Source organism: Homarus americanus, unplaced genomic scaffold (genome assembly GCF_018991925.1).
Source record: "Homarus americanus isolate GMGI-L3 unplaced genomic scaffold, GMGI_Hamer_2.0 scaffold28, whole genome shotgun sequence".
Lineage (NCBI taxonomy): Eukaryota > Metazoa > Arthropoda > Malacostraca > Decapoda > Nephropidae > Homarus > Homarus americanus.
In genome coordinates, this window is record NW_024742238.1 from 4442275 (window position 1) to 4464999 (window position 22725).

Below are 22725 nucleotides of genomic sequence, written 5' to 3' on the forward strand. Positions count from 1 at the left end.
TTCGCTACGTTATTGTGGTTGACACTGTCATTAAACACTTTCGACAGCTCAATATGTATTCCGTAATGAGAAAAAATGATGAATATTTTCTGTCTGGTGTGTTGGTTCGGCAATTGCTTTTGATACAGTTTTTGGGGAGTAGATTAAATTTTTACCTTTTTTTAAACATGCCTCTGTGTGTGTGTGTGTGTGTGTGTGTGTGTGTGTGTGTGTGTGTGTGTGTGTGTGTGTATATATAGAATTAGCTGTGCATGACTGTGTGTGTGTGTGTGAGTGTGTGTGTGTGTGTGTGTGTGTGTGTGTGTGTGTGTGTGTGTGTGTGTGTGTGTGTGTGTGTATGTAACTGCTTCCATATATAGAATTGGCTGTGCATGACGGTGTGTGTGTGTGTGTGTGTGTGTGTGTGTGTGTGTGTGTGTGTGTGTGTGTGTGTAGGTTTCACTGGAAAAAATCACCTGTACTTTGTTGCAGTGAGAAAACTGGCGGTATTAAACCCCGGCAGGAGGCAGGACAGCACGCTATCCATCCATGCCTGCCTGCCTGCCTGGTGGCCTCACGCGGCGCTGCCCTGGAGGAGAAAGGCACCGAGTTTTCCGAGGTATTAGTTCCAATTGTGCCTGCAACAAATATACCAGTGTTTGTCCTGTCGCTGCTGCCCGAGCAATGTTTTGAAGCTGGTAGAGGATTTATACTGACATGCCCAAATATATCCACAAACATACAGACGCTTACTAACACACACACTCACACACACACACACACACACACACACACACACACACACATACACACACACACACAGGCAGATTTTGTGAGCACATGTAAAGATATGCTCTGACAAACCCTTGTAAATGCGTGCAAACACATATCGCTTACTCAGAAGAGGTATATTGTTTATATATTTATTACAATTATTAATATTATTATTATTATTATTATTATTATTATTATTTCCTTCCTCAATGAAAAAGAAAATATATGGATTTATGTCATTAAAATATAAATATAAATCGTCTCTACGGAAAGCATATAAAGTCCACAGAGCAATTTAATCGACCATGTCAATGTAGCTACCCACAATGCCATTTAACCAGTGATGTCAATAAGGGCAGAAATCACACGAGAGAAATGTATTGCCGGTTGGTGTGGTGGAGGACGACAGGTGTGGGGCCCAGGTAATTGAGGTGGACATGATACAGGTGTTGGTATGCAGGTGACCAGCAGCGGGCGTAAAGGTGGTAACAGGAGAGCTTACTTGTGACGACAGCCACCACATTACAACCACATGATCACACCACCACACTACCTTATTATTACATTACCATACTTCCACACTATTACAACGTCACCCTACCACACTGTATCACCACACTACCAAATTACCACATTACCACACAACTACACCGCCACACGATCTCACAAACAAAAAAGACGACATTACGACGAAACAAGTCAACGACACAGAACGACCCCAGAGGAAAGTGACGATGAGGAACGTGCGACTACGACAACATAATCACACGACAAAATGCGACGACGCTGTCACGAAAATACCACAAAACAACACGAAAAATCCAAGAAAAAAACACGAAGATCCCCAGAAAAAACAACATGAAAATCTCAAGGAAAAACACAAAATCCCCCCCCCCCCAAGCAACAACAACACAGTTAGATTACAAAACAAAAACACGAAATCAAAAGGGAAAAAATCAACGATAAAATCAGAAGACAAAACTACACCAAAAACCCCACTGAAAAAAACAACAAACAACTCGAACATCTCACGAAAAAAACAATGACAGAAATGAAAGAGAAGGCCACAGCGAGACGACACAGTGACAGCCACATCGAGAGGGGACCAACACGACACCGAAAAACAGGGAGAAGAGAGAACAGGATAATAAACGACGGGGGAGGTTTGGGTGGACAGGGAAGAAGGACAAGGAATAAATTCTTGGTGGGGGGAAGAAACGGGTGATAATAACGAGAGACAGGTGATAAAATAAAAGGAGAAGGTTAAGAAGGAATCGGCGAAGCATGAGAGTAACACAAAATGATAAAGGTAATAATAATAATAATAATAATGAGAGAAACAGGGATAAAGAATGATTTGGAGATAAAATAACAGGAGAAGGTTTAGAATGAATTGGTTAAGCAAAAGAGTAACAAAAGCAATAAAAGTGATAATAAAAATAACAATGGTAATAATAATGACAGTAACAGTGATAAAGAATGAATTGGTGATAAAATAACAGGAGAATATTAAGAATGATTTGGTATCGAGAAACAGACGAAAGTATTGGATAAAGCCGTAAGGAAAAGAGAGGGAAATTAATAAGTGCATTAAACTAGACAACACTGTAAAAGGTGCTTCTTATACCTGTGACCTTAACCCTTTATTTAACCCCACAAGCATAACAGCTCCAGTGGTTGTCATCTACCAATAATAAACACTGTAGCCCTTATACCGTTCACGAGTTACGTTGCCGACATACTTAGTAAGTTATATAGTTAATTAAGCCGATATAAACTGCTTTGGCCGCCTGCTAACGTGACCCTCCTCGGTAATAATAATAATAATAATAATAATAATAATAATAATAATAATAATAATAATAATAATAATAATAATAATATGAACGAACGGAAAGAGAAAACTCACAAAGAATAGACGCAAAAAAGAGCGAAAGTAAAGCTGTGAATTTTATCTGCGATAGAAATATTGTTGGAGTATAAACTTGAACAAAAGTGAGAGAGAGAGAGAGAGAGAGAGAGAGAGAGAGAGAGAATGAGAGAGAGAGAGAGAGAATAGAGAGAGAGAGAGATGAGAGAGAGAGAGAAGAAGAGAGAGGATGAGAATGAGAGAGAGAGAGAGAGAGAGAGAGAGAGAGAGAGAGAGAGAGATCTCCACCCAAAAAAAAACTAAAAAACCAAACCAAAATACTAACACACGAACCAAAAAATATATAAAAAGAAACAAATGCGTATAAGGAGTAAGCAAGACAGATAAACAATGAAGAGCCGAGCACGAAGATAAAAGGAGAAATAAAACCCCCAAGAAAGGAATAAATTACACAATGGTTGCAGAATGGGGAAATAAATCGAGTTAGGAATACACTATACGTTCAAGGACAGAGAGTAACCTACAAACACGAAAATAAATTGGCCGATTGTTATTCTTTCTTAGCGTGCCTCTCTCTCCCTTGTTTATTCATTTTACTCCATCTCCCTTATTTCTTCATGTTGTTATCTCCTCTGTTTATTCATTTGGTGTTGTCTCCTGTATTTGTTTATGTTGTCATTTCCTCTGTTTATTCATTTTGCATTGTCTACTATATTTGTTCATTTTATTGTCTGCCGTGTAAATCTCTGTTGATAGATAGACAGATAGATAGATAGATAGATAGATAGATAGATAGATAGATGCGCGAGAGAAATAACGAGAGGAGATACGAACACACGTGGAGACAGAAAGAGATAAATTAAAGGAGTAAAGAAAAGCGACCACGGGAGAAGGAGACAAAGGGAGACAAATTAAAAGAGAAAAGAAAACACGAACATGGAAGAAGGAGAGAAGAAGGAGATAATGTAAAAGAGTAAAGAAAAAGGCGAAATAACCGGAGGGAATTTATAAATAGGTTATGGAGTAATTGAATGTTGCCTCCTAACTAAGAGGAAAATTTGCCCTCAATTCATTTATGTGAGTTGTTACCTCTGAATTACTATCTCTCTCTCCTTTTTCAATATTTTCTTTTCATTCTTCATTCATCCTTTCTTTATCTTGACTTTCATTCAATATGGGATTGTCCATTTTTCTTTTATATCTCTCTCTCTCTCTCTCTCTCTCTCTCTCTCTCTCTCTCTCTCTCTCTCTCTCTCTCTAAGCCCTAAATAGATTCTAAATTATCATGTCTTTTCACCTAAACTTTTATTTACTTTGTGGTGTGTGTATTTCATCTATTTTTCTTGCATTGGCTGTCAAAAGAACTGGAAAATGTCACCAGAGTAAATGGAGACGAGAAGCTGCCTGAATGCTACCTGGAACAACCCCGCCCTCCTCAACCCCCCCCTCCCCACCTCCAAAACATAAACTGGATATAAACTTGATAATACATGACTCAACAACACGCCAAATAATCCCTAGCATGACCCTGATATAATACAATTTACCACCAACGTTGAAACACATCCTTTAAGTTTAAGTTAAGTTACTAAGCAGAAACTGAATACGGCAAGGACGGGAAGACTGAAACGAAGGGGAAACATATTAAAACAGGATACAGTGAAACAGTAAAAAGAATGTGCAGTGAAACATAAAAAAAACGCAAAAAAAAACATAGAACAAACGCATTGAAACATACAAGAGCAAGGAAAACATAAATTAATATTCAAAACACAAATAAATGAATAAATAAATAAATAAATATATAAATAAATAAAGACAAATCAAGAAAAGAGAAGGTGAAAAAGAAGGAAGAGACAAGATAAAACAGAAGACGACAACAAAAACAAACACACGATGAAACAGAAAAGGAGAACAAAAACACAACGAAACAGAAAAAGACGAGATGAAACAAAAGACAACAGAAAAAAAGAGCGAAAAAACAACGAAACAGAAATAGAAACAATAATAAAACTGAGAAATAAAACGCAGAAAACCACATTGAAACAGAGAAAATCCACAGCGAACAATATCCCCGAAAACCTCAGTGAGCTAGATCCTGGGGCCATGTATCAAGAAATAGATGACTTGTCGAGCCCACAGTTGACAAAGCCTTGAGAAATACCGAAGAGAAAGAACTCTCCCTAAAGCGCCACCGAATATATGGCAACGTTGGCAAGGGGAGAAAAGGGTGTTTCAGTGTCTCATGTGATGGAAAGGCAGATGACTATGTCTCGTATGAACACAAGAAAGGTGAAGAAAGAATTAGTTTGGGCTTTCCCTGAAATTGAAGTTAGTCTATGTCACAGCCGATGACATAATCTTTCTGTTACACATTTGAGACAAAGTAAGGGGATGAAAAAAAATATATTTTGTATTTCATCTATGACATGGACACAAAGGAATATGATTTTTCTCTGTCTCAAATGAAGCAAAGAAACAAACAAAGGAAATTTTGTGTATCAACGGGATGAGGAAAAAACAGACAGACAGACCGAAACACAAGGAGTGAATTAGAGTCACCTACAGTAGAGAAAAATTACCTGGAACAATTAATGAACGTCTTGAGCTTTAAACGGTATCAAGGAATAGCCACCTATAAACTGGCTTAATGTCAATGAGCGAGAGGAGGAGAGTTAAGTCTCTCTCTCTCTCTCTCTCTCTCTCTCTCTCTCTCTCTCTCTCTCCAACGCGCGGGAATAGGCAATTTATGCCCCCCCCCCTCCCTATTTATTTATATATATATATTTCTCGCAAAGGGAGAATAGTAGGAAAGAGTGAATAAGAATGTGGAAGTGAAAAATTAAAGAGAAAGAGAGAGGGGGGGCGTGAAAGAGAAGGAAGGAATAAAGACAAATATGGAACAGAGAGAGAGAGAGACTTTGAGTGGGGAGAATTAGGACACAGGATTAAAAGATAAGACGCCAGACATTACTGCACTCAGCACGAGCCATCAACTTTATGTCTGCTGCCTGATCTTACTTGCCCTTTGGGTGCTCATGTCTGCTGTCTGATTTTTCTATTAATGTCTGTTGTCTGCTCTTGTCTGCTGTCTACTCATGTACGCTACCTGATCTTGTCTATTCATGTTTGCTATCTACTCATGTCTGTTTATGTCTGCTGTCTGCTCTCTCATCTGTTAGTGTCTGTTGGTCACTTTATATGTATATTTGTGTCTGTCTGTGTATTTGTCTCCCTTTACGCACATTTTATCTGTTTTTCTATGTGTTTGCTTGTATTTACTCATCTCTATATTTGTTTGTTTGCAGGTATGTCTGCTTGTATGATTTTTGTGTTTATGTTTATTTATCGATATGTCTTTCTATTTGATTGTATGCATGTCTCTCTTTGATTGTAAATATATCTGATTCTTTGTATACATGCCTGATTGTTTATATACATGTCGCTGTTTGTATACATGTCAGTTTGTTTGTTTGTCTACGCCTTCCATTGGACCAAATCGGTAAAACAATCTTCAATCTCAGGGAAAAATATCGCATACCTAAATCAAGATCATAAATCAGGAACCAATATTACGAAATTTTCACAGGTGTTCTCTCTCGGTGACAACTAGACACCTGGGGTTTTGGGTTAACATCGGTTACAGAAGTCATGGTCAGAGGTCACCGAAAAAAGACATGGAACTCTAGCTTCAATTAGTATGACCTGACCTTTATGAAAGCTTCAGAGGTAAGTGTGACCATGCTTCCCCTGGGTCAAAGGTCACAGGAGATGATGGTTGTCGATATCTTCAGTAATTATGAACTGACCACGACAAGCTTACGTAGCTAACAATGACCAGTTTTCATCACTCTGTTTACTCCAGCAGCCACCTTACTCTAGCTTTTACCTTACAGTAGCGACCACCTTACTCTAGCAGCCACCTTACTCCAGCGATCACCTTACTCCAACGACCACCTTACTCCAACGACCACCTTACTCCAACGACCACCTTTCTCCAACGACCAATGGGGGTTCGCCAAAGTCTCTGTCTGTAAGTGACGTTTCATTTGTTTGTTTTCTGATATATGGATTCTTTTACCCTTACCCCCTCCCCCCCCACTCTCTCTCTCTCTCTCTCTCTCTCTCTCTCTCTCTCTCTCACTCAATTTCTACATGTGGGTAAAGACCACTACTCACTCTCAAAGATACCCCGTGTGAATTTTCCCGCTAACTGAAGATGAAACAACACACAACTAATTAAGGCAGAGTCTCAATGCACTTTCGAGGCCATTATTGTTTTAGCCTAAGGAAGCAAGTTAGGAGGGTTCTCACATTCCCAGCTACGAGAGAGAAAAACCAATGTACAAAGCTTTGAGAATCCTTTCCCCTGACAGCATCCCTAATGAACCAATCGGTCTCTCTCTCTCTCTCTCTCTCTCTCTCTATCTATCTTGTTATCCTTCATTTTACCTCTCCTTCCTTTCTTTCATCAAATGACCTCACCATTTGCACCATGTTACTTCACTATAGCCTTTACACTCACCAATGACCCCGTCCCACTATTAACTTTAACAGTAATAAAAGATTCAAGCGTAACACAGAGATAAGAATGGGTCTTGTCTATTGTATACCCATCCCCCATTCCGTCTCCAGGTACCGCGTTAAATATACCAGGCGGTGTTATGTTGAACGCATCACTGCTTCTACCAACATTTTACATGGTAAGAGTGTTATTATACCTCTCCTCACTTGCTGCAGCCGTCTGTGAGTTAGAAAATTCAGCCGGTCATCATACTTGACCTCTTCCATTTTAGGATATTGTGTAATCCTGTTCCAGATCACAGAAAGACACAGGATGAATATTCACAAGTGAGGAGATGTACTTGAGAAAACTTTAGATAAGTTCAGTGAAGCCGAGGGGAACTTTGTGTTTTATGAACGTGGCGGAAGGTTCCCAATATCTCTCTCCAGTGATGTAAGCTTTGCTGATATTTCCGAACTTGCCAACACGTATCCAGGCTTGAGATGAACCTCTGCTCCTTTGCCTTGTCCGGGATTAAAAAATATGATGACAGGACAGATCATCCAGGAGGCATAAAACTCCTAACATACTCCTTCATCTGTTGCTATCTAATATGCAGTAATATATGCGTCTTAAGGTCGCCAATTTCCTCGTTGTCTTACTTGTAATATTGTACACGCCATATATAAGAGATATTTAACACCATCAATATCTCAATAAACCACAACAATCTATCCTCACTCCAGTCCCGGGTGTTGTCTCAAGCTGCCTCCTCATCAGCATCATTATCTCAGTTTTCTCGGCGACAATTGTAACCTGACAAAGTCTAACCCAAGTTGATGATCTCTCTCTCTCTCTCTCTCTCTCTCTCTCTCTCTCTCTCTCTATCTCTCTCTCTCTCACACACACACATTCAACATTTACACTGGTCTAGTCCACAGTACAACACACACCATGTACTCAAGAAAACCATTTGGTCACTCACCCATGCACCATCTACTGTACACCTACACCACCAGGCCAGCCAGCTACTCTTACACACACACACACCACAGACCCAAATGAACCCAATCGGGCCAAGTTCTCGTCGGCCAGGAGGCAGCTCTGGCACACTGCCTTATTACCCTTGATTCTTTTCTACATTAACCCAGTTGCCGAGATGATGATGATGGTGACTGTGGAGTTGGTGATGCTAGTGATGGTGGGATAGAAAGATAAAATGAAAGACTTAGATTGAAAGAGGAAGGTACAGAGAGGGATAAATGGAGACATATAGAAATATAAGTAAGAGAGAGAGTAAGAAAGTTTTAGAAGAAAAAAAAAAGATATTAATACATGTTCATTTTCAACAGAATCTTCAACTAATCAAGACAATACAGTTCAATGTCGACATTATTTTCGAGAGAAGAACCACACACACACACACACACACACACACACACACACACACACACACACACACTGTTGAAATAACGAGTTGACAATGTCATTAACTTTGGCCACTTGCGTGAAATATCCCCAGATTACTTCCCCAGTGCTACAGTCACGTGTAATAAGCGATCTCTAACCGCAGACATGACCCCCTTTACGGCGAGCCTCTCTTGGTGTGGCTGGGAAAATGCTCGTTCACCCGGAATTGGGTTACGTAAGGTTTAATTCGGCTAGGCTGAGTCAACTTAAGTTAATTAGGTGAGGCTCGATTGGGTTAGGCTAGATTAAGATGGTTAGCTTAGGATAGATTGGGTCAGGTTAAGATACGAAAGGTTAGAGTGGGGAAGGGCAGCTCAGGTTAGGTTTCATTATGTTGTGTTAGGTTAGGTTGAAGATAAATTAGATTAACTTGGGTTGTATTAAGGTAAGTTAGCTTATGTTAGGTTAAACTCTGTCAGGTCTGGGGGAAGTTAGATTAAGTTAAGGTAAATTAGCTTAGGTTAAGTTAAACTGGGTAAAGTTAGGTTAGGTTAAGTTGGGTTAAGGTAAATTAGCTCAAGTTAAGTTAAATTGGGTAAGGTTAAGTAAGGTACTAAAGGTAGGTTTGGTTAGGTTAAACTGGTTAGGTTACGTTAGGTTAAGTTATTAGAGTGGAAATATTAAGCAGATACATTCAGATAACATCAATTGAAGTAAATGTAACGTATAATTTGTCTTAAGTTCCGTGTAGCTCCTGACAGCTGCATAAATTGTATGCCTGAATCGAATGATAATTATTTATATGATCCATAACGTGCATAAAAAAATGTTTTACCCTGAGTCAAATACTCCTTATATTCTTAATGCACTTATAAGGCTTCTTCCAAGAGCCCAAGTAAAGCTCCATAAAATATATACATTATACACAGCAACGATCTTATTTCAAAACACACGAAAATTAACATTAGAGTCACTTGACAATAAAGACGATTGCAAGAAAATTACAGAAACCGCCTTTGGCGAAATATTGTTTAACCTGGCGTTGAGAGCCATCTAGTGTCAGTATACCGAACTTCATCTTAGCTGACACCAGCACCAAGGCAGGCAAAATAGCGGAGTGCTTCTAGGGTAAGGCTGAGTTGAATGGGTTATGAACCTTGCTCCTCTGACGTGAATATTTAATGAGTAAAGTTACGGCGGATGACTCCCTAAAAGTTGCGACTTTGACGTAAGTATTTATTTATCGTTTGATTTTAGGTGTTTAGGTTACATTTCTTTTAACAAAATTTCAGTTCTATATTTAAAATCTTGGCCATTCACAGCAATGAGACAGAATAACAGACTTGTTGTACTGAGCGTGTTCATCTTGTGGGCCCGACCACTGGGGCCAACCTTCACAATATTCTTCCTCCAGGTTATACGTCATCTCCATGTAGAATTTCAACTGTACTGTACCTCAACAAGAAAGTTTCTAAGTATAAGCTCTCCAGAATAAATTACCAATATTATTTAAGTTTCACACTTGGATAATGAGAGACTAAGTTAAAAATCACCAGGGTACGTTCACTGTGATTAAATGCAGTTTATTACATCATGCAGTCATATACGATTATCTTCTCTCAAACAGGATTACGCTGTTCAGTCATACATTATTTATTATGTGTTTCGGCTATACATTAATACTTTGTTCCATTATTATTCACAAACAGGTTTGTCACCCCCTAAGTGGTGCCCCACACACACACACTCCCGCACAGTGGTGCCACACGTTTCCTTATAGTAGTGCCACACTCTCACAGTGATGCCACACACTCCCTCGCAGTTGTGCCACACGTCTCCTTATAGTGGTGCCACATACTCTCACAGTGTTGCCACACCTCCACAGTGTACCACACACTCCCTCACAGTGATGCCACACACTCCCTCACCGTGGTGCAAGACGTACCCACACGGCGTGCCTTCAAGCCTCACAAAACGAAGCTACTTGGAGATGCTGGACGACGAGGTCCCCTGAATACTGCCACACTGACTCTAGGAAGAAGATCCAGAGAGTTCCTCAAGAATTATTGACACGCTGGTGAAGAATTCTGCTGGATTTTGAATTTGTCATATTTTCTAATAATTCTTATTTATCCAACACAACACACTCAAATTTTATGTGAAAATTCAAAAGCCAATTTTGTAAGAGGGATGGTGTGTAAATTCACTTATTATATGATATTCTGAAGATTTTTGTGTTAAACAGAAATTAGTATTTATATCTAGTGCAGCTTACGCATGAGGTCAGTGTCGAGCCAGCAGGCGTGGGGGGCGGACAGCAACATCTACACCAGCAGGAGTAACACACCAACAACCACACTACCACTACCGCAACTTCTATTACTATCACCACCATTACCATCATTACTATCAATACAACCACCACTACCACCAACAGAAATCGTACACGCACCATTAAGAACAACAGTAGGTAGCTGCAGCACCATCAGCACGAGTAGCAGCAGCCAGCCAAGGTGAAGGAGGTGGGATAGCAGCAGCACCAGGGATGAGAGCAAACATGATTAGAAGTTGTTGAACTAAGCCAACGTGGCCTCTCCCGCCTCCCACACCGTGTGCTGATGGCCACAAACACCTCTGTTTACATCTACACCTAGATGACCCAGTCGCTGATGGACCTGGGCAAGGTGAGTGATGGCCAGCGAGATGGATAGTTCAGGAGATGTGCGTCAAAACGACCAGGAAAGAGACTTAAGGCAAGAAATTATTATAAACATTTCCAAGTCGCTGAGTTAAACACTGAAGGTCAAGGAAGTTAATAATAAGAGAGATAAAGAGTCAAAGTGATATATGTGTTTAATTATCAAGAAGACAGTGATAATGGTAAAAGAGAAGGTAATTAAGGGTGAGAGAGAGATACGTGACTAAACTTACCAAGCATAAGAAGAGAAGAAAAGACATTATTTCCTCTATCTCCAAGTTCTTGGGAGACAACGACAAGTGATAAAATCTAATTCTTGAGTCATTCACTGTAAGCTGTTAACACTGATGGATTGGGGTAAGGTGGTGGTAGGTGGTGATGGTGCGGGGAAGGTGGTGGTAGGTGGTGATGGTGCGGGGAAGGTGGTGGTAGGTGGTGATGGTGCGGCGAAGGTGGTGGTAGGTGGTGATGGTGCGGGGATGATGGTGGCAGGTGGTGATGGTGCGGGGAAGGTGGTGGTAGGTGGTGATGGTGCGGGGATGATGGTGGCAGGTGGTGATGGTGCGGGGAAGGTGGTGGTAGGTGAGGTGGTGATGGTGCGGGGATGATGGTGGCAGGTGGTGATGGTGCGGGGAAGATGGTGGCAGGTGGTGATGGTGCGGGGAAGGTGGTGGTAGGTGGTGATGGTGCGGGAAGGTGGTGGTAGGTGGTGATGGTGGAGGGAAGGTAGGTAGGTGGTGATGGTGCGGGGAAGGTAGGTAGATGGAAGTGGTGGTGGTGATGGTGAGGGAAGGTGGTGGTAGGTGGTGATGGTGAGGGGAAGGTGGTGGTAGGTGGTGATGGTGTGGGATGATGATAGCAGGTGGTGATGGTGCGGGGAAGATGGTAGGTGGTGATGGTGCGGGGATGATGGTGGCAGGTGGTGATGGTGCGGGGAAGGTAGTGGTAGGTGGTGATGGTGGCGAAGGTGGTGGTGGTGATGGTGCGGCGAAGGTGGTGGTAGGTGGTGATGGTGGGATGATGGTGGCAGGTGGTGATGGTGGGGAAGATGGTGGCAGGTGGTGATGGGGAAGGTGGTGATGGTGGGGAAGGTGGTGGTGTGGTGATGGTGAGGGGAAGGTGGTGGTAGGTGGTGATGGTGCGGGGAAGGTGGTGGTAGGTGGTGATGGTGAGGGAAGGTGGTGGTAGATGGTGAGGGGAAGGTGGTGGTAGTGGTGATGGTGAGGGAAGGTGGTGGTAGGTGGTGATGGTGCGGGGAAGGTGGTGGTAGGTGGTGATGGTGAGGGGAAGGTGGTGGTAGGTGGTGATGGTGCGGGGATGATGGTGGCAGGTGGTGATGGTGCGGGGAAGATGGTGGTAGGTGGTGATGGTGCGGGGATGATGGTGGCAGGTGGTGATGGTGAGGGGAAGGTGGTGGTAGGTGGTGATGGTGAGGAGTTGTAAGCGATCTAAGAGTAAAAGAAGAGTAGATGTAGTTATGTTTATCTCCAACACGTCAAAAGATAAGATAACAGCGTCTTGATGATGATGAAGAAGATTTAAAGCAAGAAATGACTCCGAATAAAAAAAAAATCAGAATAAGGAAATAATTACATTCAGATATTCATGAAGAAAAGTCTTAATGATGAATAGCAAGAAGAGTTCAAGAAGTTTAAAGTTAAACAAACTTTGTGAAACAGGAACAGACCAATACGAAAACATTCTTATTCGTAAGAAGGAAAGTTTTGATGATGAAGAACAGGAAAAGTTAAAAAATATCATTGGCAATAAAAGTTTGTGAAACAAGAGAATACGAAGAGGAAGAAATTTTTACAAAAATTTCCAGGGATAAGAAGGAATTCTTGAAGATGAAAGAGACAAAAAAAAATAAGATCACCGACAAAAGTGTGTTATCAGCCTGAAGGACCCAGAAAAATCCTCCTATTTACAATGAATGACGCCCTTGAAGGAGACAAACAGAGAGGGAATGAGATGGAGATGATGGGGAAAATGAGTTGTGATGTAGATAAGTGTTAAGACGTCTTCTGGGAACCTGGAGCGAACGGGAGGGCAGCGCAGACCTTGTTTACATCTTTAAGTTCCTGCAGGAGACGCAGCAGAAGGATACAGAAGAGAGGTTTGATGAGATACAGGAAGGTGTTGACAGCAGTGTAGTAGTAATATATTATTCCAAAGCTAAAAAAAAAGACCAAAAATACATATATAAAATAAAAACCCCAGAGACACTGCCAGTACTCCCAAACTGTCAGAGAGAATTAAGACCAAGTTAGGAGTGAGAGTCAGAGGGAATTTAATTTAAGGGGGATAGAATGTTGTCAGGTCGTCCGAAAAGATACAAGCGCTAGTAACACTTCTGTGTATCGTCATGAAGATAAATGGGTGTACAGTATATAGGATACATATCAACAGTATAAATATATGTATAAAACGTTACGGTATCGAAAAATATGTAAATAAATTTAACTCAGATGAATATCGAATGGATATACGTCAAGCACAGAGTGAAAAGTCCAGATAGATATGACCGAAACCTCTATAAATCACCCATGTAGTATAAACCTCCGCTGGCACTAACAGTTTCCGTGTATAATCAGTAAAATATTCTTCCCATCCACTAACAAAAGAGGATAGGGTTTTTGTAACAGGTCTATCAACAAGATACACGTAAACACAGAGCGGAAAAGAACCTTAATAAATAATAAAAACACAGACTATAAAACAACTGGCTCGTGACCTTTGACCTTAAGTAATGGGGTCGCTAGAGATCTTGGCACCTTCAACAGAGACGCAATAAATATAGTTGAGAAAAGTGTTTACCAACATATTCGGGCGTTCCAATATTAATTCGAGTAAACTCCAAGAAAAAAAAAGCCGTCCGGTGATCTTAAAATAAAACATATACTGTACAAGAGGTCAACAAAAATCTCCCTCGGCTTCACTGTCGGAGATGCAACAACTGCAACATTGCAACACTGAACTGAAACATTGACACAAAAATCCTGTGTGATGGTTAAGTCTTGACACAGTGAGACAGCAGCTCCTTCCCAGCTTGTATATGCACAGCTTCACGATATTGAAATACTTCTCGAAAGTTTACAGTTGTGAAAAAAAAAGAAAAACAATAAATGGGTAGTTATAAATTAATGAAAATAGTAAGAAAATATAATTAATTTTATTCAATATGTGGTTTAGCATTGGTTTTATATTCAGTAACTATAAGTGCACTGTATGTGGACAATATATAACCCAGCGTTATTTTAATGATGTTACTCAAAATATTATTGGCTACCGCTCTTCTGATCCTAATATTTTCGCTCAAGCTGATGAAGAAATAGAGAATAAAGTGAGTATTTTCCATTATATGTTGTATTTGGTCATTATATTACGGGATTTATTTAACCTCCGCGACGAAAACAATATCCAAAATAATATATTAATAGTGTCATTAATTTATTTCAAATTCACCTGAAGAGAAATACAACGGAAAAAAAATTCTAAATCGCTGAATTACTTAATAAATTACATAGACAGATTTAAAATTGTATTTTTTTTTAGCCTCCCAACAAAGGCCGCTCGCTATCTTGTCAGTATCAGGAGCCGCGTGTGGCAGCCTGGAAACCGTATTTCCCAGCGCTATTTGGGGAGTCACCACTAATTTTCAGCCTAATTTGGAGTACTTTCTTTTCCTCCTTAGTTTTTGCCATAAAGAGGCGTTTGAGAAAAGCCTGCAGGATAATGGAGGGAGGAGATAAGGCTGGAGGTCATGGCGGTGCTGGTGGAGGTATTTAGGGGCTGATGAGGGCGAGGCAGACTGGGGGAGGCGATCACCACCACCATCATCATCTTCACTGTTCTACCCATCAACCTTAACATTTATTACTTCCTCGAATCTATCTATCTATCTATCTATAGAAGAGAATGATAATAATAATAATAATAATAATAATAATAATAATAATAATAATAATAATAATAATAATAATAATAATAATAATAATAATAATAATAATAATAATAATAATAATAATAATAATAATAATAATAATAATAATATAAATTTAGGAAGTTGCCTTACTAAAACACAGGTGAATAAAAAAAACATCAGAATCGAAACAGGTGACGCTCAGCCAATAGAATATCATTTTCCCCATACGTGGTATTTTCTGCTTGGATGGGAATCAGTATGTAGATGCGAATGGTTGGACTAAAACCTGTAAATGACAAATTAAAATGCGCCCTATATTGTAAGCAGTGAGAGCATACATACTTTATCTATCTCTCTGTACAGTGGTTTTAAAGATGACATGATTTATATGCCAAATTACATACCATCGTATGTGTCAAGCTAAGGACTCCATCAACTGTGCTCTCCGCTTATTATAAAAAAATACACTTTCATAACAAATAAATAAAATAATAAAATCATAATACAAAACTGACCAAATACACAACCTCTTGATGCATAGGTAATGTTTATCTTTTTTTTTCGGGGAGGGGGGGGGGCATTATCTGTCATCGCGAAATAAAATAAATGGTTGAGACTTACTTAAGAAAATCGTAAGGCAGAGTAAGAGATAGCAGCTCTCCCCCTGACATTATTACACCCGGATTTATGGGCGGTAAATCCTGGTTAGTAACTGGTGCGTGTTGGAGTTATTTCTTGTCGAAAATTTATCGCTATTTTTCAAGTTAGAAAATTGGACACCGGGATGTAATATTTTGGTCGAACTGATCTCAATATGAGGATGAATTTTTGCGCTGGTGACTGATACATTTCCGGGAGGTTATATTTCAGTGCTCTGCTGGCTGTTTGTGTAAGCTTTTATACACACGTGTGTATATATATATATATATATATATATATATATATATATATATATATATATATATATATATATATATTGAAATTTTAGCTTTCGTCTTTATTCAAGTTGCCTCTGAAGATGTCTTGAATAAAGACGAAAGCTAAGGTGCTCCGTTGTTTCCCTTTTCCCGTGTGATTTTATCAAGATTTATCTTATCCATATTGTGTCCGGCTTTAAGCGTAGGTTAGTCTAAGTATGTTCGCCATGAACACTGGAGAACTTCATCTTGGCAGCTGGACAACGTCTTCATCTATATAATTGGAGAACATCTTGGGTTTAAACCTGGGAAAACTCCCGTAAAACTATGTTCGTCAAGAAGGTTAAAGAATGTCTCTGCTTTGACGTCTGAAGTACGAACGTGATCGCTTTGGAGTCTAGGGAAAACGACCGTAAGAGATCGTCTCGATAACCCTCCCTCCAGCATCTTGATTGGCTCTCTCGTTTACCCCGGAATTCGATAAGGGTGTTTTTCCCCGGCACAAGTTAAATAAAAAAAAATTGTATCAGATTCTCTTTCCCTCTTCCGCCAACACTCCGAGGTAAACACAATGCAGGATGAACTTATTTCTACAGTGAGCAGGAGTGGAGGAAGGCATCGTTATTTTGTTTTTCCTTTATTTTTCCCCCGCATTTGTTTTCTTTTCCTCGAGTGAAGAGAAAAGGATTCCTGAATCGAAAACTTCATTTGGATTTTGTTTCCAGGTAAGCTTTTGTAGAAGCTGGATGACATGTACACGGAAAGAGGAACGAGGAGGTAAGCTTCGATAGCCACCCGTAAGTCTGGATAGCGCTTGGGGAGTCCTAGGAAAATGGAGGTGAAAAGTACAAACAAAATATTTCGAAAAAACGAAATACTATAAAGGAGAAGAAATTTTATGCTAGTATTAACCGGGGAAAGATGGTGATATTTGAGATGGGGATCAAATTGGGACTTAAGTGGATTATGAGAGGTTGGGAAGGGTCCAGAATATTGAAGAGCAGAGGAACATATTTTTTTAGTGAGGAATGGAGGTTGTAAAATAACATTAGACCAAATGGTTGGGAGACTGAAGCGGATGGAAGCTGAAGTGAATGAATACTAAAACGAATACAAGGTAAGAGCAAGACGATAGGAGGGAAAAACAGAGATTGGAGTCTAAATCGAATGCAGGTTGAAAAGAATGAAAACTAAAACGATTGGAAGTATATATATATATATATATATATATATATATATATATATATATATATATATATATATATATATATATATATATATATATATATATATATATATATATATACATATATATATATATATATATATATAAGGACCGGAAAGGTAGATAAGCCAAGCCGGAACTGTAAGAACCTAGCATTAGCCTACAGCTTTGCAGATGTGGCTGAGCCTACCTGGCGTGGAGACACCTGGATTAGCAGCAACAGGACAGATGAGAGGAAGCAGTGTTGATTGGATGAGTTAATTCCTCAAAGATTCATGTGTGGGACAGGGAGATGAGATGAACTGATTTAGAGTATGGTATGAAGGTGGTACCTATATACAGTATACTCCCCGTTAGGAACAGTGTGGGTACAGCCTTCGGTATGCAAATAAGTAGCGGGACTGGCACTGCATCCTACCGCCTTCATTTCCCCCAACTTGTAACGAAAATATATTATCGCAATCTATATCTCATTGTCTGCCTAATAGTCTGCATGTTTGTCAGACCGGTTGTCTGGATGCCAGAATGTCTGCCTGCCTGCCTGCCTGCTTGACAGCTTCCCTGCCTGATTGGCTGAATGTCTGCAAGCTTGCCAATATGATTGCATGCCTGTTTGATTACCTGAATGTCTGCCTGCTTGCCTGCCTGCTTGCCAGTGTACCGACCGATCTCCGTGCGTGCCTGCCTGCCTGAATGAGATCCAGCCAAGCTAGCTTTAAGCTTTTCCACATATCAGTGTGGCGTTGCCTGCATCATTATTTCGCCTCTTTATACGTACCTACCCCCCGGAAACACCGTCCTTTTCAACCACAAAAATCTCGCAGAAGAGCACAGAGGAGCACTGTATAGAAACTGAAACACAAACTGAGAAGAATCAATAGGTTTTTCTTTTTCTTTTTTAGATGCAGAGGGGAGAGGAGAAGGGGAGGAGACGGGAAAAAGGGAGGGGAGAGAAAAAGTAGGGAGAAGGAGAAGGGAGGGGTTTGGAATTTAGCTGGGGTTGGGAGGGGAGGGGAGAAGGATAGAAGGGATGATGATAGATAGGGGTAGAGCTGAGGGGGAAGAAGGAAGAGGAGGAGGATGGGTAGGGTAAAGATAAAAAGGAGGAGAGGATGAGACTTGGAAGATGAGGGAGGAAAGGATAGAGTGGGTGGTACAGATAAGAAGGGCAGGATAATAGAGGATGGGAAGATGTTGGCGAAGAAGAAGAAGAAGAAGAAGAAGAAGAAGAAGAAGAATGAGGAGGAGAAGTGGGGAAGGGGATGTGAAGTTTCCACAGTTCCGATGATACTGAATATAAAACCAGCCTCATCAGCCCAGCGCTCAAGGGCTCTCGCTCTCAGCTGACCCCTCACTGAAGCGATACACTCAAATGCACATTCACAAGAGGCACGCAAGTGTTCGTGTCAACTCTCAAGTTTTTTTTCGGATCTTCGTCTTCGTCTCATTTACACGTACAGTACGGAGGTACACCAATTATATTAGACGCACTTATTGTTCAGGGGGGGATGCACTTAAATGAGACACTCCAAGTACTCGCGTTAACATTATGGATATTTATATCTACGCCCTTTTTCTCATTTACACTTTACTCTCATAAACAAGAAACTCTCGAAAAACACCCATTGTCCGTCACTCCTTACGCTCGTCTATAACTTTACATAGAAGACAATTTTGTGTACTGTACTGTTTTCTTTTCAGCTAAACCTTTTACATATTATACTTTCAATCATTATCCATCAATTAAAATAATTAAGAAGTATCTTCTATACATATATATTTTTAATCTAGCCATATATTTATATACACGCTTTACACTTTCAAACCATCGTTAGTGTAGCACATCAATAAGAGATGTCTACTAATCTTCATTCCTCATTATTTATTCATTCATCCTATTATATTTGTTACATATTCACTTAAGACATAGACCTACAAACTATTGTATGTGTTAATTCAGAAAAATAAATATGATATGATACTGTAAACCTCGGTACAGTCCCCCCTGGAGAGCTCTGTCTTACAGTATTTTCCTTCCCTGTTGGGAAGTAAGGGAGCGCCCAATAAATTAGCTCCCGCGCCCGCGTGGGGACAAATCTGACTCTGAATCTTTCTTATTATCAGAGACAGAGGTGAATGTTTAGCCTTCTGTGTGCCAATACCAGGTACTAGTACTTTTTTTTACATATTTCGTGTTCGTCAAATATAATTCGTTCATTTATTTTTTGGTTTACTCTCGTTGACGATGAAGATAGATAGCTAGATAGATAGATAGATAGATAGATAGATAGATAGATAGATAGATAGACAGATAGATAGATAGATCGATAGATAGATAGATAGATAGATTTATAATTAATTAATAGATCGCCTGATGGAAATACACAACATAGAGACAGATATAGAGCACACACAGACACACGTACTGTACACCAACAAACAAGAAGCGTAGCTCAAGACAAAGGCTAATTAACCAATACGTGTACAGAACCAAGAGTAGCAGACTGGTAGAGACACTTCATGAATTCTCAAGTGCCACTTTGTCACCAGCCTCAGTGCCCACCATCGAGGCTACACGGTAACACTAGCGCCTGCAACGGAAGCTATTTATTTAGCTGGGAAAATTATACTTAGTAATTGCACAGTAAGTTCCGGTAATTTTACAAGGTTGAGTCAGTCAGGGGTTGTAGTTCTCTTGAGATACCATCTGATAATCCGATTTAGAAATAAGTTTTTAAATGCACTGAGTACGGTATAGGGACCAAGTGGATACATCACTCACAGCCTGAGTCAGCGAGGCACCTGTTTTGCGGCTGGCCACTGAATTGTGAGCCCACTGTCGTAGAATGGGTGTCTGACTTTATATTTGGTGATGTAAAATGCATTACTCCATTCGCTAATCGCTTTGCCTGACTAAATGAATGAACCTAACCTAACCTAACCACTGAGAGACATTTTTTATCCCAAGTTGCAGGCCCGTTCATTGCTATCATACCCACGATCCATAAGTTATTACCTCTAATGACCAATTTACTCTCATCTGTGTTGCCAATGTAAACAAATATGAATCAATAGATTGATGATAACATAACAAAATGATTTTTGTGGCAATACACTATTTTTAATTGATGCGAATAAAACTCTCAAAGGACTCACTCACTTAACACTCCTTTAATTTATCTTGAATGTTTTTTGTTTTTCTTCAAGTGGTGGGAAAGGCGTCTCAGAGGACCTACTTTACACTCTTTTGTCTTACCAGTCAAATATTTTTGCTCTTGGAAACCATGTTGTCTTTATCCTTTTGGGGTACAGTATAACCTTGTATTTTTGTTGTGGGCTGGTGGGTGGGTTGACGGGTGGGGACTTTGATACTCTTAACTAATGAGAAAAGAAAATCTCAAAGGAGCTCCTCAACATGGCTTCACCTACTGATGAATGTATTCCCAGAACTATTCTGCCTTGATATAACAACATGCTATCCGGAACAATGTATTATTTTTAATTTACATGATATAAGTGTGACAAGATCCACGTATAAAACAGTTAGTCATATCGTCCAAATATTTTTGCTCAAATGAACCATGTTGGAATAATATTGTACTTCATAGTATAATAACATACAGTAGTGTTATTTCAAACAGTTTCATATTTTTCAATGAAATGAAAAAGATTTAAAATACTGTAATTAGAAATGCAATTACTCTATTTTCATTTTTTCTTGGAAGAATATTAAAAATACATTTATTCTAGGAGTTTGATATTTTTTTCATCTGTGAAAATATTTTTAGTAATAGTTTACATGAGAAATGATACTATTATACTTATTAAAAAAGAAAAGAGAGATTCGATAAAAGTTATCCAACGAGAAGGACTTTATATCAAGAGGAGAAAATCTATATGGCAGTCTGATACCTTTCCTTAATATCCGGCCGGCGCCGCCTGCCGGAGCAGTGTCAAATATGGTAGATCTTGGCAAGTGTATGAGCCGCTCCAGAAATTACCCTACCTCTGACCCCCGTGTGCAAACTGCCTCTCCTATCTCCGATTCAAATGAAACTCGGCATTTGGAGGCGAAGGGGATTACCTCTTCGATGATATCATTTTCAGTCATGAAATTTAACATTTTGACCTCAACTTTGTAAAGAAAATTTTAATTTTGACTCTGTTTACCTGAGTCACCTGGTCATGCAACTTCATAGGAGTAATTCTGAGGTTTCTAAACCCCATAAAACGAATCCCATATAACAATTAGCACAAGAGATTGGAAAAAGGTCACCCTAACCCCCTCCTCCTCCTCCCCTCGAAGTCAACCCCCTTCATTTAAAGGTTATGATGTGTCACAACTTTTTGCCTAACAAAGGAAATTCAATATTATCCTTAAAAAAGTAAGTTAAATCATCTTCTGGTCACTTGCCACGATAAGTTGAGCATAACTAACTACCCTTCATACCTTCAAATCTCGCATGTATATATTATTGTTTAACTCATATGCTAGTAACACAGGTACCGGCTAGCCTGTCGGGTATCCTATACTTAGTGTCGCAGTATACACTAGGAGCCACAAAAAGATCACCAAAGGTATTGATCGTGTAATAAAAACATCACACCAAAATAGGTACTTGGCTCCAGGGTGCCCAAGGATGGGTGTGTTGACATAAAGCTTGTCACCACAACTTGTCTTACAGTTGGAGATGATTGGGTTAGAAAATGGTTAAAGTACAATTCAAGGAGTATTCTCAGCTACGTTTCTATTTAACAACTATGAAGCAGTGTTTATGTATTTCAGTTACCTCCAGGAGAGGAGCAACATACCAAGAGAGGAGGAAGACTGTTTACATAAGATACCCCTTAATAACAAGTTGATGCATATCTCGTTTCCCCCCTTATTACAGACTGGCGGGCGGGGGCGTCTTGGAAATGATCTTGAGATGCTGGGAGACATACTGACGTCTCCATCTTCTCCAAGTAATTACACCTGGCGGCATCAAGCTTCCTCGTCTCAAAGGTTCATGGCTGGCAAGTCGAAGCCATCATCATACGGGGCTTTGAGTCGTCCTCCACCCCTGTTGATCTGCCCAAACAATGTCTCCTTCAAACTTGTCTGATCAAACACGGCCAAGTTTGTCAACATCCTCCCTCCCACTACGGTACATCCCCGGCCACGGCAGATGGTTGTTGACAGTGGTGGTTGTAGTGGTGGTACATCCCCGACCACGGCAGATGGTTGTTGACAGTGGTGGTGGTGTGCATCCCCGACCACGGCACAAGGTTGTTCACAGTTGTGGTGATGGTGGAAGTACATCCCGCACGGTTAGATAATTTGTTAATAGCGAAAATGGTGATCTTGGTGATGGTAATAACATTAATAGTTGTTATGAGGTGCGTTGTCGAGATAGAAAGAAGCAAAGCAACCCCCGAAAAAC